Consider the following 21,622-nt stretch of genomic DNA (forward strand, 5'->3'; position numbering starts at 1 on the left):
TGGTGTGAGTTGGACAAGTTCCTTGACCTCGCCTCTAAATTCCTAGGTAGTGTGTCTAAGCACCGTCCAAAGGATCAAGGGCTCAGTAAGACCAATTACGGTTGTTCTCTTCTCCCCTCCCTTCATCCCGGAGAGCACCGAGGAACCCCTTGGGGCTGAGTCTCCCCCTCCTACAGAACGAGCATCCCTTCCCACCCTGCCCACCCCTCCTTAGCCTGCAGGGAGGCAGGGAGAGCGGAACTCAGCCCGAGGTCTACCGGCGCGCCCCGGGTGCGCCCACCCTCCTCCCTGCGCCTCGGTTTCACATCCACGGAAGGGGCTTGGGCTCCCCGCGTCCCTTGGTGCCATCTCCAGGTCCTGTCCGCACAGGTGGCTGAGCGCAGGAGGCACTGGAGCGGGTGTGCCGCCCCGCCCGTCCCGCGCCCGGGCACCGAGAACCCACGTGATTTCCCGGCAGAGGCAGCCGGCTCCCAGAGCCCGCTGCCGGGCTGCTCTGCGCCTGCTTTCAGTTTCAAGCAGAGCGCGGCGAAGTCGGGAGCGCAGCCGGTGAGTGCGCAGCGCTTCGCGGGGCGAGCGGCGCGGGGAGGGTCGGGTGCGAAGGTGGCGCGGCTGCTGGAGGACTCTGGAGGCCGGCGTTCCCACGGCCCGAGGTGGCTGGCCAGGCAGATAGATGGCCAAGTATGGGAGGTCGGGCCGGCGGACGGCTGGACTGATGAACGGGTAAACAGCTTGCGGCGCCGGTGGGCAGGGCGGCTGAGCGCCTGCCGCCCTGCGGAGTTTGGGGGACGAGTGGCGAGCCGCAGAGGAAAGCGAGTCCGGGTCACCCGGGTTGGGTTTCGGGACGCGGCTGCGTGCCTGCTCCCTCCCACTCCTCTCCACCTTCGCACCGCTGCTGTCAACTTCTAATTGCCTGGTAAAGAATTCAGAAGTCCCGCTGCTCCTGGAGCGCAGTTCAGACTTTTTAGCCGAAAAAGCTTTTTAGGATGGACAATTCCAAACACGTGCAAAAGTAGCCCTAGAATTTAGGTTAAGCTCTACAAATAATGCCTGTTCCGATATAACCAAGCCCCGTGTAACCACCACGGTGGTTAGCTTCAACAGACCAGCCCAGTTTCGTCCCTGCCACACGTCATTTTGAAACAAATGGCAAACAGACATCGCAGCAGCTCAACCGAAATTTTTCACGAAGTACTAAAAGATAAAGAGTTTTTAAACAGACGTACCCACGGCACCATCACTTTAAATTTTTTAACAGTAACTCCCTCATGTCAGATCTCCACAGACTATTCCTGATGAATATTTTAGCCCCATAAGTAATAGGGGAATACACGGGTGGCTTTTTGTTACTTGCTTTTTGCCTTTTCAAGTCGTTTTCAGCCGTTTTCTCATGGAGAGCACGGGAGGAGGACAAGAGCTGAAGTTTGCTGGAATGGCCCATTTGTGTTTGCATCCATTTCAGAAGTTACGGTTCTTAAGTTTATTTTTTAAGAAGTTGGAGGTTCTGCAGACTTAAAGCAGTTTGAAAACCAGTACTTCCCAGCCTCCCAAACCTGGGGATAGCAGAAGGTGGTGTGTATCCTGGGCTAGTACCTGGAGTCTCCTTTCTCCAAATTGCTTTTCTTTCTCTCTAAGAAGCTGTAAGCTCAGAAAAGCATGAGGCTCAGTCTCTTACCAGAAAACAGAAGCGGAGATAAAGCTGATGATTTCATGGTACATGCAGGTTCCCCATCTAGGGCGCTTTTCTCAAAGCTTAATGAAAAATAGCATCCACTGGGCTGGTCATTGATTATGCCCACCTGCCTTGCCTGCAAAGCACAGCACCAGCTTGACTGGCACCTAGCATAGGAAGCAGACAAATCAGGGCTCTCAGCACCTTGAATTTGCTTGGTGGTGGTGGTGGTGGTGGTGTTCAGTCGCTAAGTCATGTCTGACTCTTTACGACCCCATGGGCTGCAGCACGCCAGGCTTCCCTGTCCTTCACTGTCTCCTGGAGTTTGCTCAAACTCATGTCCATTGAGTTGGTGCTGCTATCTAACCATCTCATCCTCTGTTCCCCTCTTCTCTTCCTGCCCTCAGTCTTTCCCAGCATCAGGGTCTTGCTTGATGACCGTGGCTGTTGTATCTCTCAGAACCTCGGTCTCTCACCTGTAAAACAGGGATGATAATATGTCCTTCCAAGTGTGTTTTATGGGTTGCTGGATGAGTATGCCCTGTTTATGGTCACCCTCAAGGTACTGCACAAGATGAGGGGTGAGAGTCCTTAACGAAGGCAGACAAGCAGAAGAGAAAGCTTTTTGGAAGAGTCTGACGATGTACTTGGCCTTATTCCTCCAACAGATACAGAGGTGATGGACGTTTGTGGCACCGGTCCGTCTCCCTACACTCCCTACATACACCTACCTCCCCTCTGAGAAAATCCAGCCAAATTACTTAGGATGTCTTCCTCTGTCTGTTATGGGTGAATTGTGTCCCTGAAAAAGATAATGGTGAAGTTCTAAGCCCTCTCTTTCAGAATGTGACTTTACTTTGAAAAAAAGATCGTAGCAGATGTAATTAATTAAGATGAGGTCATAGGAGAGTAGGTGGGCCCTTAATTCATTATGACTGGTGTCCTTATGAGGCCGGCATAGAAGATAGAGATACACAGGGGGAGAAGACAGCCATGTGACACAGAGGCAGAGATTGGAATGAGACATCGACAAACTAAGGAAGCTCAAGAACTGCCCGAAACCACCAGAAGCCAAAATTGGCCAGGCAGAGCCCACACCTTGAAGCTTCAGAGGGAGGGTGGCCCTGCCTGCACCTTGATTTCAGATTTCTGGCCTCCAGAACTATGAGAGTATAATAACTTCCGTCATTTTAATTCACCCATTTTGTGGTCCTTTGTTACAGCTGTAGCAAAACTAGAAAACTAATTTGCCATCCCAGAATCTCCCCTCTGCTTTCCAATTAAATACATATGCAAATATTTTGTAAAAACTTTGTTAAGACTCTGTGCTTTCAGTGCAGGGGGCACGGTTCAATCCCTGTCCTGGGAACTAAGGTCCTACATGCCATGTGGCATGGCCAAAAAAAAAAAAAAAAAAACTTTTCGGAGGCATTCTAAAGATGTAAAGTACTGGTTTTCTTTACTAGATCTGTTTTTTGAGTGTTGGCTGGTAGCCCAAAGTCTTCACTGAACTCAGTCTGCAAGGCAAACACCCAGTTGATTTGAGTAGGAAAAAAAAGTCTGAAAAATTGATCAGGCTGGAGGTTGGTGCCAAGTGTCTGGGGAAGAGAAGGCTTTTGGTCCCTGAGACTACCCTGAAAGACCATCTTTCTGCCATCCACTCCCCTTAAAATGAGGTGGAAGTGTTGAGGCAGGCAGGCATCTTGGTTATTTATTTGGAACTTGTTACCCATAAAATAAGCATGATTATGTAACCTCCATGCCATCTGGGGTTTCCTAGATCCTTGAGAGCTGGGTGAAATTGTCATGAAACCCTTTTACACCCCTTTGGGAAGCCCTAAGTATTCTCAAGCTCTCTGTGGATCTGAAAGGTAAAGACGAATGTGAGCTTGGTTCTTCTGGCCGCCTCTGACCCCAGACGCTTTTGCTCTGCACTCATCCTCTCTGCCTACGAGACCAGGGCATGAAACCAGCAGGTTACCTGGGGTGAAAAGATGGTGGGCCTGGAGAAACCTGAGTTCATTTGTTTACCCTACCAGTTTCCATTCCAGGTTCTCTGGGATGGGACTCGCGCTACATCCTGTGAGTCACTCCAGAGTCTTCTGATAAATTCCCAGAACCTTTCTAATTCCCAGAAAGGTTTTTAGCAGCCCTTCTGGCTGGGATGCCTCTGACATTTGGCAAAGGAGAATTTCAATGAACTTGATGGAATATCAGTATTCACACTCAGGTGAACTCTTTTCTCAGTTTGGTTTTCCTCCTTTGGGTCTTTTTTCTACATAGGTATATTCCTTTTTTTTTTTTTATAATGAACTCATAAAAACCAAAATGGAATTATACTTTTTCAACTAAGTAACATAGAATTGTATATTGGAGGAAAATCAGTGGCAACCCACTCCAGTATTCTTGCCTGAAAAATCCCATGGACAGAGGAGCCTGGTGGGCTATAGTCCATGGGGTCGCAAAATAGTTGGACGCAACTTAGCAACAACAAAATGCTATGATATCATTTTTTAAAATTTATTTATTTGGCTACAACAAGTCTTAATTGCAGCATGCAGGATCTTTAGTTGCAGCATTCGAACTCTTGGTTGTGACGTGGGATCTAGTTCCCTGACCAGAGATCAAACCTGGGCCCCCTACTTTGGAAGCAGAGTCTTAGCCACTGGACCACCAGGAAAGTCCACGTGATATAATTTTTTAATTGTTCATTTATTTATTTTTTTTGTATAGCAGAGTTTTATTAAAGTGAAAAGGGACAGAGAAACCTTCTGACATAGACATCAGAAGGGGGGTGGAGAGTACCCCCCTTGCTAGTATTAGCAAAGAAGTTATATACTTTTTTAATTAGTTATTGCAATAAATCAGAAGACTGTCTCCAGGTTGTAAAGATCTTACTAGACCCACTCCCATAATGTACAGTATAAGATAACAGGATTAGCCAGAAGGTTTTCAGGAAGGAGAAACTGTCCTCAAGCAGGATACACTGTTGTTATATAATCCTTAGTACAGAGGTTAAACTGAGTTGTTTGTTGTATAATCATCAGTTCTGGACTTAAAGAAAAACAACATTTTATGTAATTAAGACTAAGGAATGTAGAGGAAAAAAAGATGTTTGTCCTTTCCTCCGCCTTGAGAATTCCAGACCCCTATCTCCAAGAACCCCAGACCCCTTTCTCCTCCTTGGGGATCCCGGACTTCTTATCAACCTGCCTAGGAATTGACTCTCTCATTCCCCCCCTTTGCTTTTAGGAGAATTATGTTGCCGAGGGAAAGGGGCATCGTTTTCATTCCATTAACTACTTCCTGCTATTGAGGGGCGTGCTGAGGCAACATGTTCTCCTGACCCTCATATGGAGGGTCTCTGATCCAGGGCCCCAGGTAATAGTTGGAGGATGCTCTGGCACTTGTAGGAGCCTGGACAGCCTTTTGTAACTTAAAAGCTTTCAGACGGTTAGAAGCAGACCCCATTTTACAGTTACAGATGTAAGGCAAAATAGCCATTAAACCAAGTTAAAACCTAATCAAAATTAAAAGTCACATTATGTCCATAGTTAAGGTACAATATGTTATACCAGTCCATCTTAGGATTACTAGATGTCATCACAGAGTTGAAGACAGTCCTTTCCTTGAAGCGGAGAAACCCACCATAGGAAGTCTTCAACTGATGAGGAAGGAGGTTGAAAAGCTGAAAGCTTGTCCTGAAGATTCCGGACAAGCCCCCAGGATGATAGCTTACCGTGAACGGTGTCAGATTCGTATCTCCGAAGAAGAAGATTTAACTTTGGGAACAGGAACCAGCCTTGATCATTCAAGAGCTTTTGTATTGCAGAGTTTTAATAAAGTGAAGAGAGGCAGAGAAGGCTTCTGACATAGACATCAGAAGGGGGGCGGAGAATGCCCCAGTTGTTTAGTTTTTAGAGGCTACTATTCCACATAGTAAAAAAATATAAAACATACAAAACAGTATGTAATGAAAAGTAAGTCTCTCCTCCTCCCGTCTCCCGGCCACCCGATAACCGTTGCTGAAAACAGTCATCAGATTCTTGAGTCTCCTTTCATAGATTGTCTAGGTGGGCCTTTACAGACATATATATATATATATCTGTGTGTGTGCAGTGTTTGTGTATAAATCCCCTTCTCAGAAATGATAGTATACTGCATATAGTATTTTTTATCTTGCTTTTTTTAATTAAAATTGTTTAAAATTGCTTACTTGTTTTTTGACTGTGTGGGGTCTGCTGCTCGGGCCTTCTAGTTGCCGCGAGCGGGGGTGACTCTTCGTTGCGGTGTGTGGCTTCCCACTGTGGGGGCTTCTCTTGTTGTGGAGCACGCGCTCCAGGAGCACTGACTGCGGCAGTTGCGGCTCGTGGGCTTAGTTGCTCTCAGCATGTGAAATCTTCCCGGACCAGGGATTGAACCTGTGTCCGCCTGCACTGACAGGTGGATTCTTGTCCACTGTGCCACCAGGGAAGTCTTATCTTGCTTTCTTTTTAATTGTAATTTGGAAATCTTTCCACATCAAAACAAGAAAAATCTGCCTTTTTCCTTTCTAAGAGATACATAGTATTTTTCACTGCTTGTTGTTCCATAATTGATTTAACTATTGTTGGACAACTAGGTCTTTTCACATCTCTTATTATTCTAATCAGCACTGTAACAAATATCCTTGTGCAATCATCATTTTTACCCGTGTGAGAATAAATCTTTAGGGAAAACATCCAAGAGTGTATTTGCAAGGTCAAGGGGAATATTTTCTGCATATTTGCCGTTTGGACTTTGATAAATCTGGCAAATTACCCTCCTTAAGTCTTGTACTGATTTTCACTCCCACCAGCCATGTGTGACGGGGCCAGCTTCCCACCCTCTGCAATACATATGTTATCAGATTTTCCGTATTTGCAGATCTGGTAGACAAATAATGGTGTCTCAGGTTTTTTTTTCAATTCTGTTATGAATGATTTGAGGTATCTTTTCAAATATTTAGGGGTCACTTTTCACAAACTATTCATATCCTTTGCCTACTTTTCCATTGGGTTGTTGGTCTTTTTCCTATTAAGTTTTGAATGTACTTTACCTATTAAGGAGATGTTTTACTGAAAGTTTTGCTTTCAGGTTCAAAGGATTCGTTAACAAATGACTCATCATATACAATAAACAAATTTCAGTATTTAATAGAGTATTAATTGACTTAATTTCAATACACAGTCATTAAAATAAGAGAAATAGAAAAAATAGGGAAAAGTAACAGCACATACATCACCAAACTGGGCTGCCCAACATCTAAACTTAAGCAGCATGCTGGGAAGTCCCTCGCTAACAGCAGTCTGGAGTCCCAGTTGGGAAAAGGTCCCGGATGGTGCATCCACCCCACAAGTGAGACTTCAAATTGCCATTTCAGGGGCTCCCGCTTATAATCGCAGGCTATGAATTGATACCATCATCAGTTTGCATGCACAAATTCAGCTCTTTTTTTTACCTTCACCTTTTTACAATGCTGTTTGTTTCACCTTGTGAGTCATAAGATTTCGTTAGACCGCAGGGGATTGGGCCAGACCTTCAGAGGTTCAAGAATTGCAAGACCCACTCCCTTTCTTATCTAAAGTAAGATAAGACTCATGGTGACTCTTCTGATTCACGGTGTCTAGGCAGATCAGAAGCAGGTCAGCTCTCCTGAAGCCTGCACAAGACTTCCTCCATTTTACTTTCCCTAACAGGAAATTATCTATTTGTATTCAGTTCAGTTCAGCGGCTCAGTTGTGTCTGACTCTTTGCGACCCCATGAATCACAACACACCAGGGCTCCCTGTCCATCACCAACTCCCAGAGTTCACTCAAACTCATGTCCATCGAGTCGGTGATGCCATCCAGCCATCTCATCCTCTGTTGTCCCCTTCTCCTCCTGCCCCCAATCCCTCCCAGCATCAGGGTCTTTTCCAATGAATCAAATCTTTGCATTAGGTGGCCAAAGTATTGGAGTTTCAGCTTCAGCATCAGTCCTTCCAATGAACACCCAGGACTGATCTCCTTTAGGATGGACTGATTGGACCTCCTTGCAGTCCAAGGGACTCTCAAGAGTCTTCTCCAACACCACAGTTCAAAACCATCAATTCTTCGGCGCTCAGCTTTCTTCACAGTCCAACTCTCACATCCATACATGACCACTGGAAAAACCATAGCCTTGACTAGACGGACCTTTGTTGGCAAAGTAATGTCTCCGCTTTTCAATATACTATCTAGGTTGGTCATAACTTTCTGGGATCAGATGCCATGATCTTAGTTTTCTGAATGTTGAACTTTAAGCCAACTTTTTCACTCTCCTCTTTCACTTTCATCAAGAGGCTTTTTAGTTCTTCTTCACTTTCTGCCATAAGGGTGGTGTTTATCTGAGGTTTAGCCCAGCGTTTCTCATGATGTACTCTGCATATAAGTTCAATAAGCAGGGTGACAATATACAGCCTTGACATACTCCTTTTCCTATTTGGAACCAGTCTGTTGTTCCATGTCCAGTTCTATATATATTTGTATTAGGAATATACTATCATTTAAAAAATATTTTATACTTTTTATTTTGTATTAAGGTATAGCCAATTAACAATGTTGTGATAGTTTCAAGTGAACAGGGAAGGGACTCAGCCATATACCTACAAGTATTCATTCTCCCCCAAACACAACACAACGTTGAGCAGAGTTCCCTATGCTATAAAGTAAGTATTCTATCATCTTAAGTGGCTACATACTTGTCCAAAGAATGGTTGAACTGTGTTTGTTAGACATTTAGATTGAATCTTGTTTTCTCCGGCATATATGGACTGTTTCCTCTGTTTTATATTAAAAAAAAAAAAAACACCTCAAAACAAGATGTGGCAGTTTAATTCTTTCCATAACCCTTGCCAGAATTCTTCTCAGGGAAGGAAGTATTTCTGGAAAAATGCTTCGATGGGATTGGGGTGAGTGGGACCTGTGTGCAAAGAGGTCATCAGGGGTCAGCAGGTCAGCAGAGCTTGTGCGATGGCTAGGGGTGCAAAATGTGCTCCTGAAATGAAGGAAGGAGGAGATAGCAGAGAAGGGAGGATGAGGAGAAGGGGGAGAGGAGCAAGGCTGAGCAGGAAGAAGCCCCCCAGAAACTTCCTTGGGATAGGATGCCCAAAGTGCACTTTCATTGAGGAGATGCACAGACTTCATGCGAGGTGGAAACTGACGACAGAGGCTAGCACCGGCTCCACTCTGCGCTCGTTAGCTCAGCACACATCTGCTTGGATTCGGCAATGTTCCAGGCTGTTTGCTAGGTACTGGGCTACAGCTGGGGACATGACAGGGTCCCCACCCAGGGAGCTGATGTGCCAGTAGAAACAGACAGTACCCAAGTATACAAGGATGTGCAGTAGACATCAGGTAACGGAGAGGGAGATAAGCCACTGAGCTCCTTTTGCCTGCAATGTAACAACCTGAGTAGGAGCCCTCTGTCCAAGGAGATCTGCCTGTGTGGGAGCTGTAAGCTTCCCCAGGCCATGGTACTTCAGGGTATCTGAGCCAGTTCATCTGTCTCGGGAAAGATGGGGCTGCCCCAGCTGATTCCCAGCCCTGTGTACATTCTGGTGACCAGAGGGCCACTCACAGCCTGGATGGTTTCCTTCAGCTCTGTTTTCCACTGTGGACTTCAAAAAGGGTATATGGACTTTATTTTTAATTTTGTTGTTGTGTTAAAATACACATAAAAATTTCCCTCAGCCATTTTTAATGGTTTTAAAATTTATTTTTGGCTGTACTGTGTCTCCGTCGCTACACAGGCTTTCTTTGGCAGCAAGCGGGGGCTGCCCTCTAGTTACAACGAGCGGGCTTCTCATTGCAGTGGCTTCTCTCGTGGAGCGTGGGCTGTAGGGTGCACGGGCTTCAGCAGTTGCAGCACACGGGGCTCAGCAATTGTAGCTCACAGGCTGTAGAGCATGGGCTCAGTAGTTGTGGCAAATGGCTTAGTTGCTCCATCACGTGGAATCCTTTCAGACCGGGATCCGAACCCAAGTCCCCTGCACTGGCAGGCAAATACTTATCCACTGTGCCACCAGGGAAGTCCTCTGTCAACCATTTTTAAGTGCACAGCTCAGCGCTTTCAAGGACATTCAGGTTGTGGATCCATCCCCATCATCCACTCCCATCACTCTTTTCATCTTGTAAAACTGGGATCCTGTGCCCGTTATCCAATAGCTCTCAATTCTGCCTTCCCCTCACCCCTAACAGCCATCATTCTCCTATCTGCACGGGTGTGATTACTCTGAATATCTCATATAGGTGAATCAATCAGACATTGTTTGTCTTTGGGGGACTGACATATCACTTAGCCTAGGTGTCCTCAAGGTTCATTTATCTAGTAACATGTTGCAGAATTTCCTTCCTTTTCAAGGCTGAGTAATATTCCATTGTATGTATAATCACATTTTTCTTCATTCATCCATCAATGGACACTTGGATTGCTTCCATGTTCTACCTATTATAACCAAAGCTGCTGTGAGCACATGTGTACAAATATCTCTTCAAGACCCTGCTTTTAATTCTCTCGAGCACATATCCAGGATCCAGCATCATAGTGTAATTCTATTTTTGATTTTTTGAAACACCTCCTTACTACTGTTTTCCACAGCAGCTGTGCTATTTTACTTTCCTACCAACAGTGCGCGAGGGTTCTGATTTCTTCACATCGTCCCCATCACTTTTTGTTTTCTGGTTTTTTTTTCAGTTGCCATCCTAATGGATGTGAGGTGATATCTCATTGTAGTTTTGATTGTGTGTGTGTGTGTATGCTTAGTTGCTCAGCTGTATCTGATTCTTTGTGACCCCATGGACTGCAACCTGCCAGGCTCCTCTGTACATGGAATTTTCCAAGCAAGAATACTGGAGTGGGTTGACGGTTTCTACTCCAGGGGATCTTTCCGACCAGGGATTGAACCCACATCTCCTGTATCTCCTGCTTTGGCAGGCAGATTCTTTACCACTGAGTTACCAGAAGCCCATTTTCCTAACGATTAGTAGGGTTTCTCCCCTGGCTCAGTGGTAAAGAATCTGCCTCCAATGTGGGAGATGTGGGTTTGACCCCTGGGTCGGGAAGATTCCCTGGAGAAGGAAATGGCTCCACACTCCAGTATTCTTGCTTTGGAAATCCCGTGGACAGAGGAGCCTGGCAGGCTACAGTCCGTAGGGTCGCAAAAGAGTTGAACACAGCTTAGTGACTAAACAGCAACAACAGCGATTAGTAATACTGAGTGCCTTTCTGTGTGCTTATTGACCATTCATATATCTCTTTGGAGAAATATGTTTTCAGATCCTTTGCCCATTTTTTAATTGACTTCTTTGGTTTCTTGTTGAGTTGCAGGAGCTCTGTCTGTATGCTGGATATCAACCCCTTATCAGATAGGTACTTTGCAATATTGTCCTGTTCTGTGTGTTGTTCTCTGGGTAGGGTCTTTTGACGTATGATTTAAAATTTTTTTATGAAGTCCAAATTTTTCTGTTCTTTTGATGTCTGTGCTTTCAGTGTCATCTCCAAAAAACCATTGCCAAACCAAATGTCACAGCTTTCATTCTATGTTTGCTTCTAAAAATTTTTATTGTTTTAGGTCTTACACTTAGGGCCTTATCCATTTTGAGTTAGTTTTTATATATGGTGTTAGGTAAAGGGCCAGGTTCATCCCTTCACATGTGGACATCCAGTTTTTCCAGAACCATTTGTTGAAAAGATTGTCCTTTCCCCCATTGAATGATCTTGGCATCAAAAGTAAGACTAGACTCCTTTTTCTATTCCATTGGTCTGTATGTCTGTCTTTATGCCAATACCACACTGTTTTGATAACTGTAGCAAGTTTTGAAATCAGGAAATATGATTCCTCCAGTCTTGTTCTTTTTTTCAGGACTGTTTTGACTATTTGGGGTCCCTTGAGATTCCGTTTGAATTTTAGGATTTTTTTTTTTAATCTTTGCAAGAAAGAGGTCATTGGGATTTTGATAGAGATTGCATTGAATCTGTAGATCACTCTGGGTAATTCTGACATTATAACAGTTGTAAGCTTTCCAATCCATGAACATGAGATGTGTTTCCATTTATTTATGTCTTATTTAATGTCTTATTCTTTCAGCAATATTTTGTAGTTACATTGTACAAATCTTTTGCCTCCTTTGTTTAGTTAACTTCTGAGTATTGGGTTGGCCAAAAAGTTCATTCAGATTTTCCTGTAAGATATTATGGAAAAACCTGAACAAGCTTTTTGGCCAACCCAATGTTTTATTTATCTTTGATGCCATTGTAAATGGAATTGTTTTGGTCATTTTCTTTTCAGATTACTCATCATTCATATTTAGAAACAACTGATCTGTTTGTGTTGACTTTGTATCTTGCTGCCTTGCTGAATTTATTTATTAGTTCTCACAAGTTTTGTTGGTAGAATCTTTAGGGTTTTCTACATATAAGACCCTGTCATCTGCAAACAGATAATTTAACGTCTTCCTTTCCAATTTGGATGCCTTTTATTTCTTTTTCTTGCCCAATTCAGTGGCCAGAACTGCTGGTCCCATGTTGTATAGAAGTGATGAAAGCAAGCATCCTTACTTTGTTCCTGGTCTTAGAGGAAAAGTTTCCAGTCTTTCTCCATTGAGTATGATGTTTGCTATGTGTTTTTCATGCATAATTTTATTATGTGGAGGTAGTTTCCTTCTATTCCTAGTTTGTTGAATATTTTTATTGTAAAAGGGTGTTTAATTTTGTCAGTTTTCTGTAGCAATTGACATGATTGCATGGTTTCTTCTCTTCATTTTGTTGATGTCACACACTACACTGATCAGTTTTCATGTGTTGAACTATCCTTGCATTCTAGGACTAAATCTAACTTGGTTACAGTGTATGAACTTTCGATTTGCTGAATTTGGTTTGCTAGCATTTTGTTGGGAATATTTGCATCATGGTTCATGAGGGATATTAGTCTCTAGTTTTCTTGCAGTGTCTTTGTCTGGCCTTGATATCAGAGAGTGCTGGCCTCCAAGAATGAGTTAGGAAGTGCTCCCCCTCTTCAGCTTTTGGGAAGAGTTTGAAAAGGATTGATACTAGTTCTTTTGTAACTTTTAGGTAGAATTCACTATGAAGCCATCCAGTCCAGGGCTTTTCTTTATTGGGAGATTTTTTTTTATTGCTGATGTATCTACTTACTAGTTTTAAGTCTATTCAGATTTTCTACTTCTTTGTGACTTAATGTTGTAAGGTTTTGTGTTCCTGGGAATTTGTCCATTTCATGTAGGTTATTCAATTTGTTGACATACAATTATTCATAGTATTGTAATTCTTTTTATTTCTGTAGAATTGGTAGTGATGTTCCCACATTCTGACTTTAGTAATTTCAGTCTTCTCCCTTTTTTTCTTAGTCCAAAAGGTATGCCAATTTTGTTGATGTTTTTGAGGAACCAGCTTTTGGTTTCATTAACTTTTCTCTATTATTTTTCTATTCTCCTTTTCCTTTATTTACACTTTAATTGTTATTATTAGGCAAACCATTCAATATCACGGTAATCCAAGTCTATGCCCTGACCAGTAACGCTGAAGAAGCTGAAGTTGAACGGTTCTATGAAGACCTATAAGACCTTCTAGAACTAACACCCTCAAAAGATGTCCTTTTCATTATAGGGGACTGGAATGCAAAAGTAGGAAGTCAAGAAACACCTGGAGTAACAGGCAAATTTGGTCTTGGATTACAGAATGAAACAGGGCAAAGGCTAATAGAGTTCTGCCAAGAGAACACAGTGGTCATAGCAAACACCCTCTTCCAACATCACAAGAGAAGACTCTACAGATGGACATCACCAGATGGTCAACACTGAAATCAGATTGATTATATTTTTTGCAGCCAAAGATGGAGAAGCTCTAAACAGTCAGCAAAAAACAAGACCAGGAGCCGACTGTGGCTCAGATCATGAACTCCTTATTGCCAAATTCAGACTGAAATTGAAGAAAGTGGAGAAGATCACTAGATCATTCAGGTATGGCCCAAATCAAATCCCTTATGATTATACAGTGGAAGTGAGAAATAGATTTAAGGGCCTAGATCTGACAGACAGAGTGCCTGATGAACTATGGACGGAGGTTCGTGACATTGTACAGGAGACAGGGATCAAGACCATCCCCAAGAAAAAGAAATGCAAAAAAGCAGAATGGCTGCCTGAGGAGGCCTTTCAAATAGTTGTGAAAAGAAGGGGAGCAAAAAGCATAGGAGGAAAGGAAAAATATGTCCATTTGAATGTAGAGTTCCAAAGAATAGCAAGGAGAGATAAGAAAGCCTTCCTCAGTGATCAATGCAAAGTAATAGAGGAAAATAATAGAATGGGAAAGACTAGAGATCTCTTCAAGAAAATTAGAGATACCAAGGGAACATTTCATGCAAAGATGGGCTCAATAAAGGACAGAAATGGTATGGGTATTAAGAAGATATTAAGAAGAAGTGGCAAGAATACACAGAAGAACTGTACAAAAAAGATCTTTATGACCCAGATAATCACGATGGTGTGATCACTCACCTAGAGCCAGACATCCTGGAGTGTGAAGTCAAATAGGCCTTAGGAAGCATCACTACGAACAAAGCTAGCGGAGGTGATGGAATTCCAGTTGAGCTATTTCAAATCCTGAAAGATGATGCTGTGAAAGTGCTGCATTCAATATGCCAGCAAATTTGGAAAACTCAGCAATGGCCACAGGACTAGAAAAGGTCAGCTTTCATTTCAATCCCAAAGAAAGGCAGTGCCAAAGAATGCTCAAACTACCGCACAATTGCACTCATCTCACACGCTAGTAAAGTAATGCTTAAAATTCTCCAAGCCAGTCTTCAGCAATTCGTGAACTGTGAACTTCCTGATGTTCAAGCTGGTTTTAGAAAAGGCAGAGGAACCAGAGATCAAATTGCCAACATCCGCTGGATCATGGAAAAAGCAAGAGAGTTCCAGAAAAACATCTATTTCAGCTTTACTGACTATGCCAAAGCTTTTGACTGTGTGGATCACAATCAACTGTGGAAAATTCTTCAAGTGATGGGAATACCAGAGCACCTGACCTGCCTCTTGAGAAACCTATATGCAGGTCAGGAAGCAACAGTTAGAATGGACATGGAACAACAGACTGGTTCCAAATAGGAAAAGGAGTATGTCAAGGCTGTATATTGTCAACCCTGCTTATTCAGCTTATATGCAGAGTACATCATGAGAAACTCTGGGCTGGAGGAAGCACAAGCTGAAATCAAGATTGCTGGGAGAAATAACAATAACCTCAGATATGCAGATGACCCCACCCTTAAGGCAGAAAGTGAAGAGGCACTAAAGAGCCTCTTGATGAAAGTGAAAGAAGAGAGTGAAAAAGTTGGCTTAAAGCTCAACATTCAGAAAACTAAGATCATGGCATCTGGTCCCATCACTTCATGGCAAATAGATGGGAAAACAGTGGAAGCTGTGTCTGACTTTATTTTTCTGGGCTCCAAAATCACTGCAGATGGTGATTGCAGCCATGAACGTAAAAGACGCTTACTCCTTGGAAGGAAAGTTATGACCAACCTGGACAGCATATTGAAAAGCAGAGACATTACTTTGTTAACAAAGGTCTGTCTAGTCAAGGCTATGGTTTTTCCAGTAATCATGTACGGATGTGAGAGTTGGACTATAAAGAAAGCTGAGCACCGAAGAATTGATGGTTTTGAACTGTGGTGTTGGAGAAGACTCTGGAGAGTCCCTTGGACTGCAAGGAGATCCAGTCAGTCCATCCTGAAGGAAATCAGTCCTGAATATTCATTGGAAGGACTGATGCTGAAGCTGAAACTCCAATATTTTGGCCATCTGATGCAAAGAGCTGACTCATTTGAAAAGACCCTGATGCTGGGAAAGATTGAGGGCAGGAGGAGAAGGGGACGACAGAGGATGAGATGGTTGGATGGCATCACCAACTCAATGAACGTGGGTTTGGGTGAACTCCGGGAGTTGGTGATGGACAGGGAGGCATGGCGTGCTGTGGTTCATGGGATCACAGAGTCAGACATGACTGAGTGACTGAACTGAACTGAATTGTTATTATTTCATTTCTTCTGCTAGTTTTGCATTTAATTTACTTTTCTTTCCTAGTTTCTTAAGTTATAAAGTTAGGTTGTTGATTTGAGATCTTTCTTGTTTTTAAACATAAACATTTATACCTGTAAAATTTCTCCTTAGCGCTACTTTTGCTGTGTCCCATAAATTTTGGTTTTATTTTTTTCATTCATCTGTAAACATTTTCTAATTTCCATTGTGATTTCTTCTTTGATTTGCTTGAATGTGGGCAGTCTTGTTTCCATGATTTTGTGAGTTTTCCAGTTTCCTTTACGTTATTGATTTCTAACACCATTGTGGTCAGAGACTATACTTTGTATGATGTTTATCTTTTAGAATCTATCCAGACATAATTTGTGCCCTTCAGTTCAGTTCAGTCGCTCAAACTCATGCCCATCAAGTGGCTGATGCTGTCCAACCAACTCATCCTCTCTCATCCCCATCTGGTCCTCCCTTCAATCTTTCCCAGCATCATGGTTTTTTTTTCAATAAGTCAGTTCTTCAAATCAGGTGGACAGAGTACTGGAGTTTCAGCTTCAGCATTAGTCCTTCCAATGAATATTCAGGACTGATTACCCTTAGAGTTGACTGGTTTGATCTCCTTGCAGTCCAAGGGACTCTCAAGAGTCTTCTCCAACACCACAGTTCAAAAGCATCAATTCTTCTGCGCTCAGCCTTCTTCACAGTCCAACTCTTACATCCATATATGACCACAGGAAAAACCATAGCCTTGACTAGACGGACCTTAGTTGGCAAAGTAATGTCTCTGCTTTTCAATAGGCTTACATACAGTCTATCCTGGAAAATACCCCATGTGCAACTGAGAATGTGTATCCTGTTGTTGCTGGATGGAGATTCTGTATATATCTGTCAGATCTTATTGACCTATTGTATGAAGTCCTCTATTTCTTCACTTGTCTTCTGTTTGATTATTCTATCCTTTATTGCAAGTGGGTATTAAAGCCTCCAAATATGATTGTAAAATTGCTTATCTCTCACTTCAGTTCTATCAGTTTTTGCCTTGTATATTTTGGTTGTCTGTCATTAGGCATGTAAATGTTATAACTGGTATATCTTCTTGATATATTTAACCTTTTATTAACATGTAAAGTCCTTCTTTGTCTCTTTTAACCTTTTTTCTAACTTAAAGTCTACTTTATCTTTTTTTTAATTTTTTTTAAATATATTCATTTTAATTGGAGGCTAATTACTTTACAATATTTTATTGGTTTTGCCCTACATCAACATGAATCTGCCATGGGTGTACACGTGTTCCCATCCTGAACCCCCTCCCACCTCCCTCCCCATACCATCCCTCTGGGTCATCCCAGTACACCAGCCCCGAGCATCCTGTATCATGCATTGAGCCTGGACTGGCTATTTGTTTCACATTAGTCTAACCATTCCTTCTCTCCTTTGTTTACTATTTTCGTGAGATATCTTTTTCCATCCCTTTACTTTCAATCTGTTTTTGCTCTTGAATTTCCAGTGTGTCTCTTGTAGACAGCATATAGTTAGATCAGTGTTTTTATCCATTCAGCCAACCTGTCTTTTGATTGGAGAGTTTAATCCATTTGCATTTAGGTTACTACTGATGAGGAGGGACTTATTTCTGTCATTTTGCTCTTTGCTTTTTATATGCCCTATAGCTTTTTGGTCCCTCACTTTTTGCGATTCTTTTTTGTGTTTCGTTAACTTTTTGTAGTGAAATGTTTAAATTCTTTCTTAATTTTCTTTTGAGTATATTCAATTGCTAGTTTCCTTGTGGTTAACATGAGGATTACCTTTAGCATCCTAATATAACATTCTAATCTGAATATAGTGATTTCACTTCAGTAATGTACAAACTCTGCTATTTTACAGCTCCATTCCCACTGTTTTCCGTAGTTGGTGTCACAAAGTTCCATCTTTATACTCTGTGTGCCTCAAATATAAAATAATAATTTAAAAAATGCATTGGTCTCCTAGTGTTTGTAGAAACCAAGATTTGGAATTAAAAACCAATTACAGTAATACTAGTCTTTGCACTAATAATTGTTTTTCTTTACATGTATACATAAATCCTATAGAAAACAAAAATACAAACTATTACTGCAATAATGCTAGCTTTTATAACTGTCCATATACCTTTATTGATATCTTTATTTTTCATATGGCTTCAAGGTACTGTCTGGTGTCCTTTCATCTCACTTTGCAGGAGTAACTTGAGCATTTCTTGCTGGGTGCATCATGAACTCCCTCAGCTTCTGTTTATCTGGGAATGCCTTGATTTACCCCTTACTTTTGAAGGACAGTTTTGCCGGATATAGGATTTTTGGTTGGCAGTTTTTCTTTTAGCACTTTGCATGTATGGCCCTCTGTCCTCAGGTTTCTGAGGAGAAATTCGCAGATAGTCATATTGAGGAGTCTGTGTATGTGATGATTCACTTCTGTCTTGCTGCTTTCAAGACTTGAACTTTATCTTTGAGATTTTACTGTTTTTAAAATAATTTTATTTTTTTTGGCTGTGCTGGGTCTTTGTTACTGCCTGAGCTTTCTCTAGTTGTAGAGAGTGGAGACTCCTCTCTTGCGGCACTGTGTGGCCTTCTCGTTTTATTGGCTTCTCTTGTTGTAGAGCATGGTCTTTAGGGCGCACGGGCTGCAGTAGCTGTGGCACACAAGCTCAGCAGCTGCCTTTTCCAGGCTCTGAAGCACAGGCTCAGTAGTCGTGGTGACCCAGCTTAGTTCGCTGCTCTGCAGCATGTGGGATGTCCCCAGATCAGGGACTGAACCTGTGTCTTCTGCACTGGCAGGCAGATTCTTTACCACCAGGGCAACCAGGGAAGCCCCTCTCTTTTGTTTTTGAAAGTCTGCTTATAATGTGTTTTGATGTGGGTCTCTGAGTTAATTTCACTTGAAATTCACTGGGGTTTTTGAATGTTTATATTCAACTCTTCCATCAAATTTGAGAACTTTTCAGCCATTATTTCTTCAGCTTTTCTTTCTGTCCCTCCCTCTTCCTTCTTCTGGGGCTCCCATAGCACATATGGTGGTCCACTTAATCATGTCTCACATCCCTTAAACTCTGCTCACTTTCTTCAGCCTTTTTCTGTGTCTCAGCCTTTATAATTTCCTTTATTCTATCTTGAAGGTCCCTGATTCTTTTTTCTGGCTGCTCAAATCTGCCTTTGAATCCCTCTATGAATTTTTCATTTTCAAGATTACATTTTTTGAGTTCCAGAATCTCTTCTTGGTTTCTTTTTAGGTTTTCTATCTCTTTATTGATATTTACATTTTGTTCACACAACTTTTTTTTTTTTTTTTTTACTTTCTCAGCTCTTTGGGACTCTTTAAGGCAGTTGTTTTAAAGTATTTGTCTAATATATACGTCATTAATTTTTTTCAGAGACAGAGTCTATTGAATGTTTTTTTCCTTTCAGTGGGCCATTGTTCCCTTTGTATGCTTTGTGATTTTGTTGTTGCTGTTGTTCTTGTTGAACACTGGACATTTGAATCTAATGTGTAAAATCTGGGAATCAGATTCTCCCCCCCACCTCCAGGGTTGCTGGTTTTGGTTATTGGGGGTTTGTTGTTGTTTTTTTTGTATTGCTGTAAACTGTTTCTGTGCCTAGAGTCAACCTGAGATGTAAACTTGTCTTCTTATGTCTTTTCTGAACCTTTTCTTAGGCATGTGCAGTCACTTGATAATTTTCCCCATATGTGCGGTTGTTTCTGAATGTCCTTGTCTTTAATGTCTGGCTCCCAAAAGGGGAAAAGCAGAATTGAAGGAAGAAACAAAGGGCGTTAACTGAAAGTTGCACAGTCGTGTCCAACTCTTTATGACTCCACGGACTGTGGCCCTTTAGGTTCCTCTCTCCAGGGAATTTTCCAGGCAATACCAGAGGGAGTTGCCATTCCCTTCTCCATGGGATCTTCCCAATGCAGGGATCGAACCTAGGTCTCCCGAATTGCGGGCAGATTCTTTGCCACTAGCCACTTTTAAATCTGGAGGTCAGTTCAGCTGAGAAGAGGCTTGCAGTATGGAGGGAGTGGGGTGTATCAACAATGGCTGCCTGTTTCTGTCGCGCCTCTGAGATCAGAAGCAGCAGTCAACAGTTACGGCCCAAGTCTCCAGTATCTGGAGGACAGGGTCCTTTTTACCCACCCCAGCTCCTGCAAGCTGTGTGCAGGTTGTTCCAGGTGCACAGCTGACTGCCGTGAGTCTGAGGGGTAAGGGACAGGCACCTATTACTGTGTTAAGAGCTGAAATTGACCAAAATTAGCCAAAATCTAACAGTCCAGACTTAAGTTTTCAACAGACTCCAGAGTTCCAAAACAGTTATACCAGATTCTGCTCACACCACTTTTGTCTAAATGAGGAGACAGAATCCTAATGCTTCCTACTCTGCCATCTTCCCCGAATCCTCTCTTGAACCATTGTTTTTTATATACATTCTTTTTTTTAATATTCTTTTCTGTTATGGTTTATCATAGGATACTGAATATAGTTCTTTGTGCTATACAGTTGGAGCTTGTTGTTTATCCATTCTACACGTAAAAGCTTACATCTGCTAACCCCAACTTCCCACTCCATCCTTCCTCTAGCCCCCTCCCCTTTGGCAACCAACAGTCTGATTTCTGTGTCCCTGAATGAACCATTATTTTAAAAATTTGAGACCATGTTGCTGAATTTCTTTCCTAGAAGACTGTGTGGATACAGAGGCTGCCGGCAGCTATAAAACTGCTAGATCCCCCAAAATCCATCTTCTGAGGGGAGGCATGGAGGCTGTACCATCAGCAAAACCCAAACCCCCATTAACTCCTTGCCTGAGAGGTTGCTTCTGCTCTTCATGCCAAATGGAGGGAAGACTCAAACCCTGGGGAACTTGTACTCTGAGGCATTCAGGTCTTGTCACCGCATCTTGTTTGAAGAGAGAAATAGCTTGCTGTTTTGCGTGTCTCACAATAGTCTTTTCCTTATGTTCTTGAAGGTGTCCTGTGCATTTTGCAGCCACAGAATTCTCTTCTTGAGATGGACAAGTCAAGCTTTGTCTCAGACTTACACAGCAGAGTCAGCCAGATGATATTAAGTGGTGCATGGATAGGGCATTCGTTGAATCATAAAGTGAGAGCAGCTGTGCTCTTTACACTTCTCTCTGATCCTTCCTGATTCGTCAAGAAGAAAGTCTCAGTTGACTGCTAATATCCATAATGCCTGTCACACTGAGGACCACCTTTTCAACAACTGGAGGCCAGGCCTCAGGGCAGAGCCCCAGGGCAGCAGTTTCAGTACCCCGTTTCAGTGGGCATCATTTTGGTTTTGTTTCCCATGGGTTTCTTTGGAGGGGTTACCATCCATGCAAGGCAAATGATACTAGAAAATCAAGTTCAAAGTGAAATGATTTCTAGAAAATGTTTAAGGAAATGATACTCTGATTCTCATATAAGGCAAAAATATTCTCCAATATGGGTTAAAAAGTCTTAGAACTTGTATTCCTCTTCCTTAAGAGTAAGACTGTGAGAAAATTCACACGATATATTTCTGAAATGTTTAGAATTTTTCAAATGAGTGCAGATTATATTTTATAGCATAAAAATAATCAAATGAGTGCAGATTATATTTTATAGCATAAAAATATAAGAGCTATGGAAATGATTATTTTGTTCAGAAAGATCATTGGTTGAAGGCAGTGTGGTGCTTCAGTTAGGAAAGTGCCTCTGAGTTCAGTGGAGGGGTTTTTGAAAAGAATTTTTTTTTTTTTAATTTTTGGCCATGCTGGGTCTTTGTTGCTATGTGAGGGCTTTCTCTAGTTGCAGTGCACAGGCATCTCATTCTGGTGTTCTGTCTTGCTGCAGAGCATGGGTTCTAAGGCACAG

The 21,622-nt window shown here is 42.4% G+C and overlaps 1 long non-coding RNA gene across 1 annotated transcript in view; it reads left to right on the top strand.

The window, feature by feature from the left end:
• Positions 1 to 471: 471 nt before the first annotated feature.
• LOC128063715 (uncharacterized) overlaps positions 472 to 21,622 on the top strand; it is a 32,225-nt gene continuing 11,074 nt past the window's right edge. Inside the window, exon 1 of the long non-coding RNA XR_008200909.1 lies at positions 472 to 546. This is a non-coding gene — a long non-coding RNA (uncharacterized LOC128063715). The remainder of the gene's footprint in view (positions 547 to 21,622) is intronic.

This window comes from Budorcas taxicolor, chromosome 18 (assembly GCF_023091745.1).
Source record: "Budorcas taxicolor isolate Tak-1 chromosome 18, Takin1.1, whole genome shotgun sequence".
Taxonomy (NCBI): Eukaryota; Metazoa; Chordata; class Mammalia; order Artiodactyla; family Bovidae; genus Budorcas; species Budorcas taxicolor.